This window comes from Mastomys coucha, unplaced genomic scaffold (assembly GCF_008632895.1).
Source record: "Mastomys coucha isolate ucsf_1 unplaced genomic scaffold, UCSF_Mcou_1 pScaffold22, whole genome shotgun sequence".
NCBI lineage: Eukaryota > Metazoa > Chordata > Mammalia > Rodentia > Muridae > Mastomys > Mastomys coucha.
Window position 1 is genome coordinate 30,504,919 of NW_022196905.1, and position 22,355 is coordinate 30,527,273.

At 48.9% G+C, this 22,355-nt stretch overlaps 1 protein-coding gene across 2 annotated transcripts in view; it reads right to left on the minus strand.

The window, feature by feature from the left end:
• Nucleotides 1-22,355, minus strand: part of Sorcs2 (sortilin related VPS10 domain containing receptor 2) — a 365,519-nt gene that overhangs the window by 67,648 nt on the left and 275,516 nt on the right. The window lies entirely within an intron of this gene.

Genomic DNA, 22,355 nt, shown 5'->3' on the forward strand with positions numbered 1-22,355 from the left:
TCTACCTTGGTCACTGTCTGTGCACACACGTCCTGAGCTCCTATTGCAGCAAACCCCTCCTCCAAGGTACCTTTGTTCTCAAGGCCCACAGAGACTGAGAGAGGACCTCTGTGTTCTGGAACACAGACTGAGTGTGCCAGCTGCCCTGCTGCAGCAGACAGATAGCGTCTATGGAAGGTCAATGCAGCCACACATGAAGGGCTTGGGGGCAGCTCCTGGCAGAGGTGGGGCTCACTGGGTGGGACCTGCGCTCCATCCTTGTTCCCTTGGCCATATCAAGCAGGAATTCTGACTGCTTTGAGGTCTACATGACTTCTTCTGGCCTCCAGGTTTAGTCCGGTCTCCTTCCTGTCTGCTGTGGTCCACGGGGTACTAATTTGAACCTCCGAATTTGATGTGCCCCTGTGACTGCTTCCCTCTGAGGCTTCTTGTGTCCATGCCCACCAGGTGGGCACTTCCCTGGTCCACTTCCTGCCATGAAGCTTTCAGCCCATCTCTTCCAAAAGGTAATGTTAACTCCTCGCCTGCCCCGGTGACACACATCAGACTTCAACCACTTACATGGGGATTACAAAAAAAACAGAAGAAAGTAAATGTCATCTTTGCTTGCCAGAGCCCTGCCTGGCAGCCCCATGGACCTTCCTTCCTGTCTCTCCATTATGTATATATGTATGAGTGTGTGTGTGTGTGTGTGTGTGTGTGTGTGTGTGTGTGTGCTCGCACACTCCGTGTTGGGGGTTCTGCCAGCCTAAGCCTCAAGACTAGTATCACCTGTTTGCTGAGCTCCCTACCCCCATATATTCCTGGCCAGCCAGATAGGCCCAGCTGGGAATCCAGGAAGCTTGGTTTTGACTGCTGGAGAGGCAGACAGTAGAGACAAACACAGAGGCACCGCCCCCAGATCTGAAATTAGAACTTGCCTGAGCCTCATCTGGACCTGAGTGGGTGAGTCATGAGGAATGAGAATTCTCCAGCCCAGTGCGTTTTCTTATACCCCAAGACTTGCACCGTTTTCTTATACCCCAAGACTTGCACATGGGGGCTTGGCACCCTTCAGTGAGATATCTGGAGTGGCAGGAGTGGTCATCTGATTGGCTACCTTCGGGACACAGTGTGCCTGAGATGCAGCCTTAGGTACACCGAGGATGGGGCCTGTAGGAGCCAGGTGGTCAAGCTAAATGAGACTCAGACAAAAGCAGCACACTGGAGAGGGTGGATGGGAGCTAACAATGCCTTGCTGTGGGGGTTCAATGACTTGGGAAGGGAATGAGTGACATGGACCACACAGAATGCTCCAACCTGCTGGCATGAGCAGATACAGGCAGGGGTGTCATTCACAGAAATGTGGACATGAGACAGGATGACTGGCTTGGGAAGATGATCAGGGATCAGCCTGAGCCATTAAGGTTTCTGAGACATACCCAGCGGAGAGAGAGGTCCTCAGGGTAAGGATGGTGGGAAGCTGGTCTGGAGAAGGACATCTGGGGACTACATGACCACACATGGGGCTAGGAGCCAGATGTGGTTTGGCTTATTCCAGGGAAGGTCATTTGAAGTGTGTTCTCTCAGCTGCTTTGGAATGAGAGTGTGACATGGAAAAGAACTTACCTGGATGCCACCCCCTCCTCCTACCATCATGACATACTGGAGCTGACTAAGAGCAGGGTCACTGGTCTCCCAGAGATTCTCTGGGCTGGCCCAGGGCCTAATAGTGTCCCCAGCTTCCTTCCCAGGACCAGCACAGGATGAGAAGACAACTGGCGAAATGGACAGCTATTTCCAACCTTCTTACCGTCTGCCCTATGACCTTCATTCCAGCCTGTGACAGTCATCATGTGACCATCACCTCAGCCCATCTAAGCCTTCACTCTAGCTGTCCTATCTACTGTATACAGAAGCCTCTGGGTCCCAATATTAAAGTCCTTTTCCATGCCCACTGTAGTTTCTGACCAAGGCCCGATGATGAAAAGATCTAGAACTATACTAGCAGTCAAAGGTCAGGATTTAGTCCATTCCTGTTTTGCTTGCTGAACAATACACACTTCACACAGACCTTTCCCTGTAGAGCCCGTCCTGATATCTCTGACTTCTCATCTTTGACCCACAAGATCCAGGACTTGGCTGCCTCACGACAATCAGCTCTTGCAGCAGTGCGAGCTTGCTGTGAGCTAGAGAATTCATTCCCCCCCCTCCCATCAAGGTGACAAAATGGAAATATGTGTTGGGACAGGATGCAGATGACACCTGTTCACAGCATGATTCCCAAGAGCTTTGAGCTCCCATTATGCAGAATACATCAGAACAGGATTAGAGCACCCTCACCCCCCCCAGCTGGGAGCTGCTGTACTTTCTTAGAAATTCACCAGGAGTGCTGTAAGAGCAGAGTGCTCAGAGCATAAAAGCACATGGAGCACAAACCTGATGATCTGGGAGCACAGTGGAAGGAAAGAACCAACCAAGTTGTCCTGTGACCTCTACATGTGCTCACCCCATCATCCTAGTAAAAAAACAAGCAAATTCATCAGGAGCCAGCAGACTACAGCAAGACCATCCATCTAGGAACAAGCACATAGTTGTTCTTGCAGGGCACCCCAACTCTCCTTATTTGATATCATAGTTACTTTTATATTGTGATAATCAACACCGTAACCAAGACAACTTGGAGAAGAAAAGGTTTATGGCTCCAGAGGGTTAGAGTGCATGATAGCAGAGTCAGGCATGGCCGTAGGAGCAGGAAGCTGAGGGCTCACGTGTACCACAAAGCAGAGGCAACCAGAAATGCCACAAGTCATTAAACTCCCAAGCCCACTCCTCTGACACGCTGACATGCTTTCTTCAACAAGCTCACACCTCCTAAGCCTTCTCAAACAGTGTCATCACCAGAGGACAAAGTGTTCACATGCCTGAGACTGTGCGGAGGTGGGTTGGGTTAGGTTGGGGTAGGGGGTGGAATTTCATTGAAGCCAGCAAATCTGGAGAGGGGATACTTCAGAGCTTATGAAGGAGGGGAGGGTAAGAACTGGACCCATGGGTAGTGATTGATAGGATGCAGGATACTAGGGTTGTGGAGACACCATATACAGGACTCCTGTTAGTTATCTACACCAGCACCATGTGGGACTATCATAGTGATCAGGAAAGCAACCTCCCACTCCCGATACCTGTCCCAATTCTGGTCAGGATGCATTCATAAACACAAGCCTTAGTCTTTCATAGCCTGGGTGTGAGAATGTCTGTGTCTCTCTTCCGGTCAGAGAAGCAATAGCCTGGAGGATGAAATGACCTGCCCAGGATCACAGAGCCATATGCTCTCACACGGACACATGGATGGCTCTGTTTGCTGTAGCAGCCACCCTGCTTCTGTGCTAACACTTGGGCTGATGAGCACTCAGCGCTGATTTAGTGAAACAGCCACTCAAACACAATCACAGAATTGATTGTCAGCTAAGGGCTGGTTCAGCTTTAATTACTGACTTGACAATTGTTGAAATGCCAAGAAACGTCCCTGGGCACACTTGTAAATTGAAAGGAAGAGGCACGCCTTTCCCTTGGCCAGGGGCTGCCTTGAAACCTGGCACCTGATCGATAGTCATCGAAGAAGGCAGGCATATTTTAGGAGACATAAAAACAACTCACCACCCACATTCTACAACCTTGATTTATGGCTAATCTTGTCAATAACATGAAACTGGAAGCTGGGGTATTGTTGAGACCTCTGTTCTCTGAGGGGCTGTGCATGGAGGCCCTGGAGGGAATGTGGTTTAATTGCATTTGTTTGCCTGTCTGAAGGCATTTCGCAGGCAATGCAAAGAAACCTATTCGCCTGGGCAGTGTGTGGAGGATGGTGAATTCTCTGGAGCGACTGTGTTTGCAAGATTGTCTTTTATCAGGACAGTTGTGTTAACTGTGTAAGATTAGATCAGTGAACAATTTGTTCATTCATCTGCTCTAATTGAACAGCAGAAGTCGAGGGACTGCATGGTAGCACCGTTAGTGTTCTGCCTTTGCAGGGCTGGCTACGCCTGGGTAATGGTGACACTGTGGGAATGACAGGGCCCCTAAGACATTCTCATCAAATATTCACAAACCAGAGGCTACGGTGTCATTGTCACCACTAGCCCAGGAGTGAGGTAGTCCAAAGTGCTGCCTCAGCTCAAGCAAGAGTCTATTCTGGTCCCTGTCCCTGGAGGTAGATGATCGAGGCCTCAGAGCCAGTTGGCCTGCATGTCTATTTAGGGACTGTTCTGGTCAGAGAACCCATCGAGGATAGAGCTGAATGGCCTACATTGCAGCTTCCTGGTGTCCCCCACTGTAGCTTCCTGTTTGCCTTCATTGCAGTTTCCTGTTTGCCTTCATTGCAGTTTCCTGTTGTCCCTCACCACAGCTTCCTGTTGTCCCTCACCACAGCTTCCTGTTTGGCCCCCACTCCAGCTCTCTATTGTCCCTTACTGTGGCTTTCTGTTTGGCCCTCACTGAAGCTTCCTGTTGGTTCTCATTGCACCTTCCTGTTGGCCCTCATTGCAGCTTTCTGTCCGACTAACTGCTACAATTTCCTGTTTGGTTCTTACAATGCTTCCCGCCTCTCTCTCCCCCCTCCCCTGCCCTGTTGCATCTTGTTTGGTTCTTGAAGAAGCAGTGTTGTGTAGAGCAGAGAAGAACCTTGCACGGGAAACCAGTTTCCAGCCATAGACAATACCTGAGTGACATGACAGTGGCACATTGATTACTCAGCATGAACAACATGGGTGACAAAATAATCAGACTTGGATTAACACTTACTGTGTGTCAGATACTTAAGAAACCTAAGAACAATAGCTAACTGGGGTGCCTATTGACATCAAATCTGGCCGCTAGTGTCTCCCAGAGATGGTGGACAGAGATGGACAATGCTACAAGCCAGTCAGATCAGAACAGGGTAGTACCACAGAAAGCTCAAATATGGCGAGGATGAGAGATTCAACTGAGTTTCTGCATGCACCACTATGCCCAAGTCTTGTTAGTGTTGGTGTATGGCCTTTCTAAGCCCATTAAAGTGGCTGGGTGCAGTCTCTGAGCCCCATTATCAGTGGTAAGGTGTAGTCTCTTTGAGTTCTGCTGTCAGTGGTGGGGTGGGGTATCTCTGAGTCCACTGAATATTAATGGTAGGTTATTGATGTCTCAAGGCATTAGTCAGTAGTGGCATATTCATGTCTGTAAATTAATACCCAGTGATGGGATTTTAATAATGTCATTCATGGGGTTGTTGATATCTCTGATCTCTCTCTCTCTCTCTTTTTTGGGGGGGGGGGTTGGTTTGGTTTTTCAAGACAGGGTTTCTCTGTGTAGCCCTGGCTGTCCTGGAACTCACTCTGTAGACCAGACTAGCCTCGAACTCAGAAATCTGCCTGCCTCTGCCTCCGAAGTGCTAGGATTAAAGGCGTGCACCACCACTGCCCAGCAGTCTCTGATCTCTTGTGATTATAACTGGTATTCGTAGAAAGGGATAGTTGTTCATAGAGAGGGATGGTGTGACTTCTATGTTATCATATAGTCATTGAACATGGCCGTGGTGGTGGTCATGCGTTTTATCAGTTCCTTCTCACCCTTTTTAATGGGAGGGAAGGGAATGGTGACATCATTAACATTTTCAAGGAGAGGGGCCCTGGAAGGGATCTTCCCAGGGCACTTTGCCACTGCAGGGAGACTGCAAGACAGAGCTAACTGAATAGGTGGCATGTCCTGACAGAAAGGGTGCTTCTTGTCCTGTACCCAGATCCCTCTCAGTGGTGGCCTGGCCATGGCCTCTCCCACAGGCCAAAAACAGAGGGCAAGGCAGGACTCAGGTGAGAAACAGGTAAGGTAAGATAGTTCCTGCCTCCTCCAAAACTCAGTGACTCCTAAGCTAGCTCACAGCTGAGTTGGAGAGCTAGAGCTAGTCTGAGGCAAGCTGGACCACATATTTTATGACACTGAAATCATCACCTATATCTCTGAGCTTTGCTTGAATACTCCTGGTGATGGGAGGCTTCCTACCTCTGCCTTAAAATCTTTCCATAACTGTCTCATCCCTGCAGAGAAAGAGCTTTGTAGCCAGCAGACCTGAGCTGAACTCTTGCTATGTATGTACATGTAGCCTGGAATCAGTTCAGCGACCCATGGAATACACTGGTTCCTTCCTGATTGAGGCTGCTCTGGGCACTTCTCCCTCTGGAGGACCCCAGGGAAGAAGGGCTAGGCTTTGGGGCCGGTTGCACTACTCTTGACCAGAATGCCATTTAAGTCAGTCCCAAACATGCCAATTACAGCTCACAGGATTACTATGACATCGGGAAACGTGATCAGATACATCAACCACACTAATACACTGAGGACAGGGTGACAGGTGTAATTCATATTACCTGATGCCTGACCACTTTACCACGTCCACTCTTGGTCCCTTCCAAGATGCAGCACCTCATGATCCCCATTTTCCAGAGGGGTTAATACTCTTCCTTAGGGTGTCCAGCTCCATGACAAATGGCTGAGCAAGTGACAGAGATGCCCAGAAAGCAGCATTTCCAGCCCCAAGTCCTGTTGCAACCATGTTGCTTGCCTTTGATCTGATTTATTGATCGTGTGCCTCTGTAAGATTTTGTTCAGCAAAAGATCTTTGCAATTTAGGAAAAACATCTTCTGCACATTTGAATTCATCATTACTGCTCTAGTGCACACGCACACACACACACATACATGCGTGGGCACAACTGTCCAAATGCAGTCAAGAGTAACAGGTAGGCACTGGGAGGACCTGTTAATGGTACTTTTAGTTAGTTCCACATATGACCCTTCCCTAGCCAGGCTCTATCTAGTATTCTGCTGACATCTCACAGGGTCTGGTCACAGCTAGTGCCAGCAAAGCCTCCAACTGCTTAGCAGTCCCCTCCCTATGGACAGCAGTGGATGGTGTCACAGCCAACAGGGACAGACTGGTGCCTCTGATTTACCATGTGGATGCCAGCTCTCATCGATAGTGGCTTTGGGTAGTAGAGTGAATTCAGGAACAACAGGAAGGGAACGGGTACTCAGGGGGGCGTGGAATCTTCAGACACAGGACACTGACCTGGCTGTCTGCCCATCTGGAAGGGAGAAACATATATGCCATTTACCTGGCCCTTCACTCATGCACTTCCAGCCCTGGCCTCAGCTTAGATTCTAAACAAGGCACAGAACTCCCATTTCTACCTCCCAGGCCTGCAGCAAGAGCCACAGATGCCAGGGTCACTCACAGTGCCAATGTAACTACACACAGTCCCAGGTGATAACAGACACTTGCCATTCAATGGGGACCAAGTGGGCAGAACACGGCGCACGTGCAGGCAGGGACAAGATAACACCAGCCTTTTCATGAGGGCACGTGGCACAGCTTCCTGTGTTGACTTTGGGAGGTGGTCATAGAAGCAGACAATAACGTCACAAGATGTAGACCCCAAGATGCCAGCAGGCTACCAGATGAAGATGTCATGAGGCAGCTTGGAATATGAGGGGACCCTGGAGGTGGGCAGTCCTGGCACGTTAGTTGGTATCTGAAATGGTGATGGTAAGATAAAAAAGGAGAGAGGGAAAATGGGGGGATCAGGAGCTCCCCTATTCATCCCCAGGAATTCCTGGGGGAAGCAAGAGTGAGAAGGTGAAGCATAGATGAAGGAACTACTGAAGCCCAGTCCCTTTGCCTTCACAGCTAAGGAACTTCCAAAGGCACAGAAACCAGCATGGGGAAGCTGGAGCTTAGTGGGCCTCAGTTTCAGAGCAAATGTCCATTTCTTTGATACCCACAGCTCCCATACGTCCGTCAGTGGCCAACTCAAATGAGCCTGCTCCATGCTCCCTTCTCCCTTTTTATATCCAGTCTCCATCATGGCCCCCCAGCAGTTCTTGCTCCTCAACTTCAGAACTTTCTCTTCTTCTGGACATTGGTTTCATAGGCTCCCTAGTCTGATGGTTCTGGGGCTAGAGAACAGATGGTACTCACTCCATGGCTGCTTGCCTAGAAACTAGGTAGAAAGGAGTTGTCCAAAGGCTAAAGACTTTCTGCATGCATGATTGTGGATGAAGGGATGCACATGTATGTGTACATGGAGGGATAGATAGATAGATAGATAGATAGATAGATAGATAGACAGATAGAGAGAGAGATATCAGTGAATAGGTGAACATATAGAGGAATGGCACATGGCACATACATGATGGATGGACTGATGGATTAATATATTCATATATACACACATATACATGCATACCTATATATGTGGTGTGTGGCCGGGGGGACATGTACAAGTAAATACTCATAGAAGTGAATAGGAACACAGATAGATAATACAGTCAACTGGCTTCTGGGGATAAGTGATGAGTACTTGGGTGGGTAGATGGGTGGATGGATGGATGATGGATGGATGCATGGATGGATATATGGATGGATGGACGGGTGGATAGATGGATGGATGGATGGGTAGATGGGTGGATGGATGAGTAGATAAACAGACAGTGAATAGGTGGGTGAGTGGATGTGTGGATAGATGGAAAGATAAAAGAGTGGATGGACAGATGGATAGAAGGGTGGATGGATGAGAGGATAAATGAGTGGGCAGGTAAAGAGCAAATGGGGAGATGCATAGGTAGGTGGAGGGCGGAGGGTAGACAGTTGGGTGGATGGATATGTAGCTGGGTGCAAAGGTGTATGGATAGGTGGATGAGTACATGGGTTGGTGGGTGGAAGAACAGATGAACAGATGAGTAGGTGAGTGAAAGGATGTGTGTGTGTATGCATACGTGTGTGTGTGTGTGTGTGTGTAATGGAAAGTAGGGTGGATAGGTGGATGAATGGGCAGAACATAAAGTTTATCATCAAATATTCCAAGTTTTGTTATGGCTCCTGCTCATTCCAGGCACTGCTGGTCCTTGTCATTGGACTCCAACTCCTCAGCTTTGCTGTGAGGTTCAGTGGGCCGTACGAGGGCCCCAAGGAAGGCACAGGGAGGGTGCTTTGGGGAGCCTGGAGTGCTGCGAACCACTGTGGAGTACGCTTGCCAGAAATTGCATCCAAAATGCACATTGAAGAAACATAATTTCCACATGGCTGGTTTTAAGACCAAGTAATTAAATGGTTTTACAGTCGGTTTTTAAAACAAGCTCTCTGAGTTATGAGCATAAAGCATGTCTCCATCATGTCCAAGTTGCTAAGCCTTGAGATTTCTAGCGCTGTGGGTTTTATAATTAGGTTGCACGGCAGCCCCATCGTGGTTGAGGCCACTTTGCAAAACTCATTCTGAGGCCTGATGTGACATAATTAGACATAGACGTTCCCAATGAGGGCTTTACCTGGGGTTGTCTTATAGGGAAGCTGGAGGGAGGCCAGAGGTAGAGCAGTGAGGGAGGGCATCTGGAGAGGCACCACTCTCAACATGGAAAGGGAAGGCCTAGGGCACTTCTAGCTGGAAGCCATGCTCTCCCTGTGTAACTGGGGTGATGTGCTGTGACCTCTGCCACTGAGCTTGAAGGCTGCTGGCAGACTCCATCCCTAAAACATGATCTCAGAGGCTGGAGCCTAGGGGAAGCCGGGCTGCCAGCCAATAGGACGGCCAGTTGGATAAAAAATTTCAGCAAATGAACAAATGCTTAGTATAAATATATGTATGATATTTGAGACACAGTAAGAATAGCCCATTGCCTTTGTGAAATTCAAATTTAGCTCTCAGGTTTTTCTAAACTTTTTGTCACATTGCACTTTAGTCTCTGAAGTGAGTTCAGAGCCCACAGGTCCCTTGTGGCCAGTGTGAAGCCAACCATGGCTCCTCATTACCTATGATAAGCAGCAGGCATTGTGACAGGAGAATTTGGGTATGAGGGACACCAAGGGACCTGCCAGTCCCTTGGGAAGAGAAAGGGGGGCTTCATGCCAGCATCAGTGAGCATGGACAGCCAGTTGGGAAAGTTGTTTTATCAAAGTTGCAGGCAGTGTGGAAGAGGGAAGTGTGGACAAAGGAATACCAACAGCAGCCTGGGGTCTGTGGAGCAGTGGGCTTGGTCAGGACAGGAGCCTGGGATGGGCCTCACATGGCTTCAAGAGTGGCTTCTCCCCAAGGTTCTCCCTCCCCAACTTCCAAGGCTGAAGCAGAGAACTTCAGGGGCCTGCCATAGGGGCACTCTGTGCCAGCCTTGGCTTGTTCTGTTCCTCTCATCCTGGGCCCTCAAGGCTAGAACAGACTGGGGCGGCGAATGCACATGACAGAACCCAGAAGCACGGACACGCTGTGGCTGCCAGATGGATCACACCACCATATGCCAGGCCGGATTCCCAGCAAGTTCTGTTAGAAGCTGTAGGTGAGCTGAGGACAAAGACCCTTGACCCATGTGGGCATCCTCCATACACATGGGGACACTCACAGCTTAGGCAGAGGCCTGTCCTAGAAGCAGCAGTGGATGCTCACCTGGACATGGAGTGGAGATTTGGGGACAGAGATGTTGTTCTCCTCTGCTGTCCCCGAGTCTCCTCTCCATCCTCCCACACCCAAACTTCAGTTCTTCCACTCTATGGTCAACTACCACAAAACCATCTCGGATTTCTGTCGTGTCCTGTCTGGGTGATCTCACCATTTCATGATAAAGCTCCAGGGCCTCTGCCCATGCACTCACTTGACCTCCAGCTCCTCCGCCTCCCATGTGCCAAACCAGTCACCATTGTCTCCCAGCTCTCCACGCTATGCCACACGACAAAGCCACAGAGTCACCTTACGTTAAACTTCATGTTCCCAAACACATCAAATAATAGGCCCATGAATAGAGACCAGGACCAAGGATGAGACCAGAGTCCTTTCTTCTGCCACAGGGGTCCCCTGGAGCATGGGTGCCCACTGTGGGTTCAGGAAACTGCTTCTGGAAGGTTCGTGGCACAGTGTTTCAGATCCAGGGGCCATGGAGCTTCTACCCTGATTTTAAATCCACCACTACTCACAATGGCAGCCAGGGTCACAGGCAAGATAGCGCAGGCAGCCATGCCACGTATGGGTGCTACGTTAACCTTTGCCTCGTTTCCCCGTGCCACAGAGGACCATGAATACTTTTTTAAAATTTTCTTCATAAAACCATTCAAACCTTTTTTAGCTTGTGGTCACAGGACTGGACAGTGAGCAAAACCAAGTATGTACCATGTCCAGGCCACTTCCAGAGGGGACTCTGATGATAGGTCCAGTGTTCACAGGACAATTAAAATCATGACAGGACTCGAAGAAGAGCATGCCGCTTTCCTCTCCTCCCCCATGTGAACTGAAGCTACTCCAAGGGTGTGGGTCAGCTTGAGGTGGGGGAGTGAGACATGCAGGTGCTCCCCAGATCTCTCAACCAGGCATAACTGGGACTCTCTGTCCCTTAGACCGCTTCATCTGCACCTGGAAGATGAAGCAAACTGCACCTCAGTTGCACAGGCTCCAGGTGATCCACCCGGGCCTCTGTGTCTGTCTTTAGAGGCATTCCCCTAGAACATTGTCCCATCCCTCAGTGAACCTTCATCTTTCACAATCCTGGTAGCTGCCAGCAACCCACCACTTGTGGGTGCTTAGAGGGCTACTCACAGTGAAGTTCAGTTCTATTGTGTGTGGTAGATGGCGCTGCTTCTCTTCTCTTCCCTGCAAGCATGTGTGGTTGAAAGCTGGGGTGATCTTTAAGAACTTCTGGGAACTCAGTGAGTGAGGGAAGCCTGAGACCTGTCTTGCACTTTGTGGGGATCACCACCTGCTACCACTGCTCCTGGATTCTTTCTCCACCACTCAGTAAGGAGCTGTCTACCCCCAACTCCAGTGGTTCCATCTGCCAGGCTTGTTATCAGGGTGCCACCCCCTTGCCCCACAGTCCCCCAGAATCCATCATTCCTGTTTTCTGGGTTCCAAACCCTCTGAGAGGCTGACAGAAGAAACAATCTCCTACCTGTGACAATGAGCAGTAGTCAGCTCTGTTGCTCTGCCACAGTTTTTGAGGCACCTGTGTATACCCCACCCCCAGGTGAAATATATGGGCCAGAGTGAGGACAGGAGACAGTCTCCTGAGGAGAAGGCCATAGCTTCTGAAAAACATAGCTGTGCCCTCCTCCTTTGTCCCTTGCCAACATCCTCATTTAATTGGCCATATGATGCAGTGCACCTTGGGAGGGTATGCACAGGGATGGGTGCATGGTGGGTGTGGCATCTAAAAGTCATGTTCCCACAATTTCCCAGTCTAGTTCCCAGTTGCCTTCCCTGAAAGCATCTGAAAGTCAGTCTCTTGATGCCGGTTAGAGTTCCAAAAATTGTCTCTGACTCTGTGAGCTCCACTTAGCACGTCTATCAATTAGCCTGGGCTGGAGGAGCTGGTCCAGAGCAGGTGTTAGGGAGCTAATCGCCATCTCACAGTTACAAAGCAGCAGGCTGCAGGCTGCTGTGGTCAAGGACTCACCGGTGCCCAGACAAGAGCCAGGGAAGGGAGAGGAAAACAGTGCTGACTCAGCAGCAGCATGAATCCAGCCTCGAAGACCAGGGCTTGTTTGTGGCACTGGCTCAGAGGGCTGGAGGGACTCTATGACAGACTGAGGGAACTCAGATATACAGACCCAGCCACCATGAGGAGAAACCACTGAGCCCGTTCTGACCTCAGCCTTCTCGTCTCCCACAGCACATTACATGGCTGCTTCTGTCCTCTCTTCTAGGAGCCCTCGATCACACTTGCTGCTACTCTGCCCAACACTGTCATCCTGTTACTTATATGGTAGGTTGTAGGCCAAGGACACAAAGCAGGACATGGTCCCCATCATTCAGGAAGCTCAACCTGGAAAGTTACAAAGACCAGGGATGGCCAGGAGGAAAGAGGTTCCAGAGGTTGGGGGTATGGGAAGAGTTGGAGAGGGGATGTCTGAATTACAAGCACTAGGAGTACTACCTGGAGGAGGTGACAGCAGAGAGGAAATGTGACCAAGATCTTTCCCAGAGCAGGGAGAGTATAGCAGGCTGAGAAACTTAGCAGTGTGACGGGCAGATCTCTGAGGGTTCCAGGCTTTGCTCCTCCCCTTCCTGCTTGTTATTCTCAAGAACACAGAACGTGCTGAGCTAAGGGGGACCAGTAAAGCCAGACTGCTCTATTCCAGCTGACCTGAGGCCAAGTTCATCTCATAGCCCATGGTGGGGAACCCTGGCTTCCTGGGGTACTTGCTGAGACAGGGGCCATGAGGGACTCTATCTGCCCTGGGTAGCTTTCTATACGTGGGACCTAGCTGTGATGGGGCCCAGCTTCGGTTGCTTCAGGCTGCCTTTCTAACCAATCGTCATCATCATCAATATCACCACCACCATCACCACCACCATCATCACCTGCTTGTAGAGGACTGGGGATGTGGCTCAGTTGGTAGAGTGGTTGTCCAGCTTACACCAAGCCCTGGGTTACATCCCCAGTGCTGCATAAACCAGGTATAGTGAAGCATAAAATTTTAATACTTAAGAGGGAGAGACAAGGTGAATCAGAAAGATGTTCACGCATATCCTCTGCTACAGAGAAGGTTCAAGGCTAGTTTGGGCTACATGAGATCCTGTCTCAAAACAAAGAAACAGAAACTGCTAACAGGACTCTGGCATCAGTGCATTCTAGCTTCATGAATTCAGGGCCATTTGGGCTGTGAGGCTGGAACATGGACCCAATTCCCAGGCTTGAAGACTGCATGAGTCAAATACTGTAATTTACAGAAATGTCAATGTGGGGTCCGTGGTCCAACAAAGAAAATTAAGATTCCATATGTCTAGCCACAGAATCATAAGAGAAGGGTTGTGCAAAAATTCCCAGAGCAGGGAGGCTCAGCAAGAGGGTGGGGATTCTAGAAAAGGCACCTATCAAGAGGCCTTGCTTGGGAGGCACAAGGTGGAGGGGGTGGGAGGAGCTAAGGAGGATGTGAAAGGGGCAGAGCTGGTGGGTTCTGGGCAGGGCGGTGTGTGTGTGTGTGTGTGTGTGTGTGTGTGTGTGTGTGTGTGTGTGTGTGTGACAGCTCTGGTCCTGGAGCAGCGCTGGCTACTAGTGGCTGAGTTACAGGCTGGGACTTTTGCCTGAGGGCTCAAGGAGCTTCTGCCTCTGTGCCTGCCTGGCTCCTGTCCTGTCCCTGCACAGTCACTTCTAGAAGTAGGTGGGGAAGTCCTACTTCAAAGTCCTGTCAAACCAGATGCTGAGGTTCCTCCCATGCCCATCTGTCCCCATGTTTGGACCATAGCCTCCCGAGGGTCAGATCGCAGAGTGAGTGATATCAGGGAGAGCTAAGGACTCTTCTCCCCTGCCTCCACTAAAGAGGAAGCACAGCAGGAGTCTCCCCCAGACTCATGTCACATCTCCATGCCTCAGTTTCCTCACTAGAAGTGAGTGTGAGATCCTTTCCATAGGGTTAAGGGAGGGAACACTATAGCTTCCTGTTTCTGACAGTCTCAGTGGCTGCCCAGGGGCCCATTCACTGGGCTCCCTCCTCTGTGCCCGGAATTCCCCGAGAATGTTGTCTCTTACTGCACACTAGCTCTTGACCCCTCAGATGGGGTCACTCAATGACTATGATTTGAGAAAACAAGAAGCTAAGATCCACTTACACCCTCGCTGCTCATTCCAGCAACAGAAAACAGCTCCCACAAGGACTCCACAGCACGTGTGTCAGGGGAGCGTACTTGTGGAGTGAGAGGGAGAGGAGGCAGGGGGTGGGGGGAGATGGATGAGATCAGGGAGGGTAAAGCAGGGAGGCGGGGATGAGAGGGTGGGATTAAGAACACTGGGGCAACAGAGCTGGTATAGAAGGCCTAAGCAGGCAGGTTAGGGCAGGAGGTTGGGGCAGGTGGGCAGGGACACTCTGCTTGCCCCACACTGGCTCTCAGGATTTCACAGGGAGTTAAGCAAGTGACTGTCTTCAGACCTCTGTTGACCTCTTTCTCTTGTTTGTCCCAGGTCCCTCTCTCATGTCACCCCTGGAGCTACTCACAAAGGATGCAGCTGCTTATCCTCAAATCCTCACTTAGTTCTACTTCTGCAGGAACCCATGGCAAGCCCAGGGAGCCCACAACAGTCAGAGCCAAGCCCACGATACATGATTGAGGGTACCACTAAGAATCCCTGAGTGTCCCGCCAGCAAAAAGAACTGAACCCTGGGCTGAAGGATCCAGTTCTGATTAGCCACTTCTTTACCATGGGATCTGGGAACACAGGCTTCCCCTGGAAACCTGTGCCTAATCTCCAGAGTGAAGAAGGATCTGCATTGGTGAGATCCCTGCCCCTAAGTCCCAGGTCTAGAATCAGAGCCTTGGCTAGACCTCTGATCCACCACAAAATCCATCTCTTCTGAACCCCGATTTGTCTGTGAGCAGGATATTGATTCTGGAGATACAGATGCTATGAGGAAGAAGTGACATTGCCTTAGAACATCAGGCACCAGGACACAGGCAATTTTTCAAAGACCATCTGAATACAAAGAGAGCCAGAAAGAAAAGCTGTCAGTAATATGTGTGTTATCTAGACCAAAGCATCAAAAGTAGGTCATGACCTCATATGGGGCTGAATAATTGAACATGCTTTATAAAGACTTGGCAACATTTGGAGGCTTCTGAACAAGCCATAGCCAAAGACTTCAGAGTCAAATGTGTCACAAATCCTGTATGTTCTTTGCAGAGCTGGCCCATGTGGTATCATGTGTCTTCACTGCAGTTTTGGTTCTGAAAACACACACTTTGTACTGTACATGCCAACATATCACACAATGCCAACAGAGCCTCCTATAACACCTCAGCTTGCATTCAAGATCACCCTGTACATATAGCTCCTGCCCCTATAGACACATAAAGGCTTAATTATAGAAAACAGTGACTTCTGGCATTTTCCCACCATGATTCTCCAACAGGTATCGCACCAGCGTACCTTTAGATCATATCATATTATCATGTTAGATAAGCAAGCACAACCATGTCAGTGTGCAAGCTTGCTTTATTTTTTTATATGGCAAAATTGTGTATACACATAATAATTGTTTTAAAATTAATTTCTTCATCGTTTGTCATCAGTGAGTGCTTCTTTTAAGAACCTATGAACCCAGTGTAAAACAAACACTTCTCAGCCAATAGGGGCTCTCTAGCAGAAGATTTGAGGACGTACATGACCTGGGAACCAATGCCAGTGTTGGGAAGTCAACAGGACTGAAAGAAAACATGACAGAAACTCCAGGCCTGGCTGTCTGTGAGCCCAGAGTGGCCATGAAGGGCCAAGTACCACCAGAGAAGCCCTTGCATGTCAGAGAAGCTGAGGAGCTGAGTGACTCCAGACTCCGCCCAGCATATCTTCAGACTTTCTGGACACAGTGGAGAGAAGGAGAAGCATGGACACAGGTACCAAGTTTAGCACAGGAAAGCTTGGACCGGAAAGTCTCCTGAGGCCCACATGTGGAAGGCAGGCTCTCAGCTTGATGCTATGGGGATGTGTGTGGAACCTTTAGGGGGTGGGGTTAGTAGGAGAGGGTTAGGACTTTGGGGGCACCTCCTTGCTGGGATCTTGGGACCTGGCCCCTTCCTCTAACTTTCCCTTCCAGCTGCCAAGAGTTAAGTGTCTCTGTGCTGCCCCTGACCCTCAGACCATCAGGCTCAGAGCAACAGAGGTAACTGCCCAAGGACTAAAAACTTCCAGACCATAAATTGTTTATATCAGGTATTTTGCTATAGCACTAAAATGCTGACCAACAACAGAGAAAGAAACACATAAGAAGAAAATGGGAAAATAGAAATAAAAATTAAGATAGTATCATAAAACCTATACATTATCAGTGGTCACAATGTGCTTGAAGATTCTAACATCCTGGTGAATTACAAAGACTCTTAGACTCCACTTTAAAAATTCTGTTATAAGGAGATGGAAAGATGGCTTAGAGGTTAAGAGCACAGGCTGCTCATCCAGACGACCTCAGGTTCAGTTCTCAGAACTCATATGGCTGTTCACAACTATCTATAACTACAGTTCCAGAGACTCTGACACCCTCTTCTGGCCTCCATAGGCAGTACATGCATGTGGCTTACATACATACACATTCAGGTAGGCAAAACACCCACACACACACAAAATGAAGATAAATATATTTTTTTTAAATAGCTATACACAATTAATAAAAGAGTCTAAATTATAAGGCAAATGAACTTAAACAAAAATAAAGACATTTATAACTGACACAAGTTGATTAAAGCAAGCCAATATGTCTATGCAAATGCCAGATTTTAAAGGTGATCTCATTACCAGGGAGAGAGCTGACCAACAACAAGGATAGAAGTTTCAAATCACAAGAAAGTGTAACCATGCATGAGAGTTCTGATCTCTTTCTTCTTTGTGTATGATGGTGTATATGTGTATGAGGTGTTATGATGGGAGTGCAAGCCAGAGGACAACCTCAGGTACTATTCTTAAGTGCTAATATCCACACTTTGATTTTAACAAGCTCTCTCACCAGCATGGAACTTATCAATTAGTCTAGGTTGGCTAGCACGTCCCAAGGCCTTGTCTCTGTTTCTCCAGCATGGAGGTTCTAAGTGGGTGTGGTTGCACAGCTTTTTAAAAAATGTGGGTTCTGGGGTGGGGGTGGGGAGTGAATTCAGCCAATGAACGAATGGGACCATTTCCACACCCCTAATATTCAAATGCTATGTGGTTTCTGTTAATTATCCATTTGAGAGGACCCAGAGTTGACTGGGAGTTGGGGCTCTGGGCATGCCTAGCGTGGGGAATACCTTGACTATACTAAGAGAAGGGTAAAGAGCCTCCCATAGTGGGTGGCACCATCCCTGGCTGGGGCCTGGCCTCTATCTGTGGAGAAAGGGAGCAAGCCAGCAGGAGCAACATTCTCCTCTATTTCCTGACTGTAGATTTGATGAGCAGCTGCTTCAAGCTCCTGCTGCCTTGACTTCCCCAGCACGATGGATGGACCACACCCTTGAGCTGTGAGCAGGAATAAACACTTTCTCTCTCAGGCTGCTTTTATCAGGTTGTTCTGTCATTGTGCCTGGAAAAGGAACTAAGGCAGTGTGTCTAAAAATATAAGTCAGGCCTGACAGGATGGCTCAGCAGGTATAAACTTACTCACATTATGGTACCCACCCATGTGCTAGGACACACACACACACACACACACACACACACACACACACACACAAATTAAACAGATAGATAGATATAATAAAATACAATTAAAAAAATTTAAAGTTGCCAGAACTACCAGTTTAAAAAGTTGGAAAGTTTGGGGCTGGAGAGATGGCTCAGCAGTTAAGAGCACTGGTTATTCTTCCATAGGTCCCGAGTTCAATTCCCACAACAACATGGTAGCTCACAACCATCTATAATGTGATCTGGTGTCCTCTTCTGGCATGCAAGTGTACATGCAGACACAGCATTCATATACATTAAATAAATAAACATTTTTTTTTAAAGCTGGCAACTCTTTGACTGATTATAGAAAGTTTATCTCTTCTCTTAAAAAACCCACAATCAATCAGAAAACAATCACTAAGAATGTGACCAATTATCTTAGTTTGGATTCCCAACATTGTGATTAAAAACAACTATGACCAAAAGCAACTTGGGGAGGAAAGGGTTCATTTCATCTTACCCCCTGTAGTCACTCATCCATGAAAGGCAGGTCAGGAACTCAGGGCAGGGACCTGGAGGCAGGGCTTGAAGCAGAAACTGTGGAGGAGTACAGCTTGCTGGCTTGCTCCTTACGGTTTGCTCAGGCTGTTTTCTTATATACCCCAGGACCACCAGCCCAAATGGTCATCAACAGTGAGCTGAACCTGCATCTACCATCAATCCTGCATCTACCATCAATCCTGCATCTACCATCAATCAAGACAAAGCCTCACGAGTTGGTCTTGTGGGAGCATTTTCTCCACTCAAGTTCCATCTTCCCAAATAGCTCTAGCATATGTCAAGTAGACATAAACCTAGCTTTCAAAATGGTTTCAATCAGCTTCAACAAGCCCCGGGCAGCATCAGCAGGGTACCCTCAGTCAACCAGACCACAAAAGATCTGTTCAGACCCTGAGAAAATATTCTAGACAGAATTCCACACACTGTGTTACAAACTAGCTTCTACTGGCTTCAAGGGACACGTTTTAGCCCAATGTCTGATCACCTGTGTGGTACTCAGAATAGTGGATTCTAAAGGTATACACTTCCTCTTCCCATTATTTGCTGGAACCCTTGCACATGTGACCTCTCATAGTCCAAAGGCTTTGGCTGATGGGACTGAGCTATGGGTCTTGTGATGGGAGGTCACTTTGGATCATCTGGGGAGGCCCAGTGTCATCACAGGTCCTTAGGAGAAGGACGTCAGAGGCTATTAGAGGGAAGAACTTCAGAAACTGAAAAGGGTGGGGAATGGATTTTCCACTCTGCCCTCAGATGAGGGTATGTCCTGTGGACTCCTTGACTTTGGCCAGTGAAACCATTAGGAATACCGTGATGGCTAATCTTGGTTGTCAACCTGAATACATCTGGAATGAACTAAAAGGCAAAAATGGAGGGCATACCTGTGAGGCATTTTCTTAATTAGTTATTAATGGGTGGTGCTTATCTCTGGACTTGGGGTTCTGGTGGGTGATGCCTGTATCTGGACTTCTGGGTTCTCTAAGAAAGCAGGTTGAGCAAGCCATAGGGAGCAAACCAGTAAGCAGCACCCCTCCATGACTTCTGCATTAGCTCCTGCCTCCAGGTTCCTTTCTTGTTTGAGCTCCTGTCCTTACTTCCTTTGATCATAAAAAGTGTTGTGGAACTGTAAGCCAAATAAACCCTTTCCTTTCTAAGTTGCTTTGGTCATGGTGATTTATCATGGCAACAAACACGCAGCTTCCAGGGCTATGTGGTCCTAAGCCCTCAAGTCCGTTGTTAATGTATCTGTATAAGATAGTACAGCCGTGAAACAGAGAGGAAGGCAGGTTGTACCAAACCTTAAACAGCTGGGGACTTAGCAAACCCATGACTTATCCCTCAGTATGGTGAGGAAACCTCAGCTTCCCTGACCAGCCCATGTCTACCTTTACATCATATCATATAGCTCCCTTTTTCTGGGAACACTAGTAGGCACCACTGTCTCAGACTGTACCACTCACCAAGGAAGATGTCAAAACGGACCTGGATGTGCAGGAAAAGCATAAAATTTAAAAGGCAGCCCAGGTGCAGAGGCCAAGAGCAATAGAGGAAGAGGTCACATAGGCTAAGTGGGCTTCAGAACCCACATTCAGGGCTGGGGGTGCCCCAGTACTCTGAAGGCTCTGGCACAAATCTCTCACCTAGTGACCAACTTTGCTTCTGCCGATGTCCATCTCCCAAGACCAGCAGCATTCAGTGCACAGTGACTGCTAGGATGTAGGGAGCCTTCTCCTGCCCTATGTGGAGGCATGGACAGAATGGCAGAGACATGTCCTGCAGTCAAGCTGCCTGTAATCAACCAGTGCCACACAGACCCCGGGCAAACCAGGGTTCTCAACCTCTTGGGAATACTATGGGGACTCTTCTGGAGAGGCAAGGCTGAGTTTCTTCCTGCCTTGACAGCCTCTGGCCTCCTGGGGAGGGATGCAAACAGGCTTCACTCATTCTCTTGCCCTGCCTCTCTGGCTGCCTCTCTCAGGAGCCCTCATTCGCTCTTACCCCTCCCAGAAGCATAGACATTATGGCCACATCACATACAAGGCAAGGAAAGCCCCTCTCCACTCCCAGGAGCTCCTAACTACCATGAGGAGCACACACTAATACCTCTGGAGGACATGGCCCTGTTTTCTACTCCTTACTCCACAGCACATCTCCATATCCCTGCTCTCTGCCTCTGCCCACTTGTCCCCTTAGTCATCGATACTGCCATGTTATAGGTGGACTTGTTGTAGATGTCCCCCCTCTACTTGTGGAAGTTTGAACATGTCAGACATATTGGGGGCCTGAAATGACTGATTCCGTGAAGAACGTGAAAGCTGCGCTGGCGAGGAGGAAGACCCATGTACAAGGAATGCAGCGGCAATGGAAGCTCCATATCTGCTGGCCCCTCTTCCCACATTCTTCTCCTCAAACCCCGAACAACAGCCTGCACCTAGCCAGCCAGCCAGAGCTCCCACACATGCAGCTTGTCACATGATCACATCAGGGAGGAGGGGGAACTGACTATTTCCTCATTGGACCACAAAGATGATAAAGACAGTCACTTGGAACTCCCCCCAGCCACCTTCGTTGAATGAGAAGCCAACCTGAGCCATTAGTGACCCTTCCTATTCAGGAGCACACAGGTCTCTGAGGCTACGGCCAGCAGTGCAGGGCAACCCTTGAAGGACCCACACTTCCTGCAGGGCCACAGTAGAACCCAATGGACAATGGACTACAGCAGCAATTACTACAGCTTTCTTTAAGTGACAGTGTTGACCTCCTTTGACCTTTGGGTGCCTAGAAAAGCAGCAGCTCAGTCCCCAACTGTAGTCCAGAACCATCTCTGCCCTGGAATGCAGTTCATGGTGTACTTTGTCTACCTGGATCACAGCCAGCCCTGCCTCTAAGTCTTACCCTATCCCACAGAGGTTTAGTTGAAGCATAATCACACTGGCCTGTCTGGACCCACACCCTCCCACCTAACCAAGCTTGGTTTAGGGTCCCATCCTCTGCAGGTCAGACACACATGGGAACAGAAAGAACACCATGAGGGCCCTCAGAGGAGCTAGGTAACTCAACAGAACTGTGGAGCACTGTGGCCAGCTCCTCTGCCTGCATCTGTGCATCTCTTCTCCCCATACAGACTCTTTCTTCCTGGTTGCCCAGCCACTAAGGGAACTAACAACTCCAACCTAGGGCTCCTTTGCATTTTGATGGCTTCACCCTGCCCCATCTCAACAGCTCCTTCCCATAAAACAACCCCTCCCCTCTCCACAGACGAAGGAAGCTACTCCCTTTTAGAATATCCCATCCTGTAATACAGTCTCGTCCATATGCAGCCTCTCAGAAATGAATTTATGGTTTTGTTGGAGGAAGCCAGCAGTCCTCAGACACATCTCACAGTTGACTCTGTCAGAGCTCCACTTAGCCATTTTCAGATTCAAAGCTCAGAACCTTACATCCTCAGAGTCCCCTGGGCTTCCAGGAAACCCTGCCAACCTGACAGGGTGGCTTTCTTGGTATCTAAAGGGTCTTCTCAGTAGTGACTTTTTACAGGCCAAGGGTGTGTCCCTAACCTCTTTTTCTGGCAAAGCTAAGTGGTATAGGTATGAGAGCTTTCTGTTGTACCTACCTCCTCTGTAAACCTTAGGACTCCTTAATGTCCCAGGGAAAGGCAGCATCCCTGTCCAGCATCCCACCCAGCT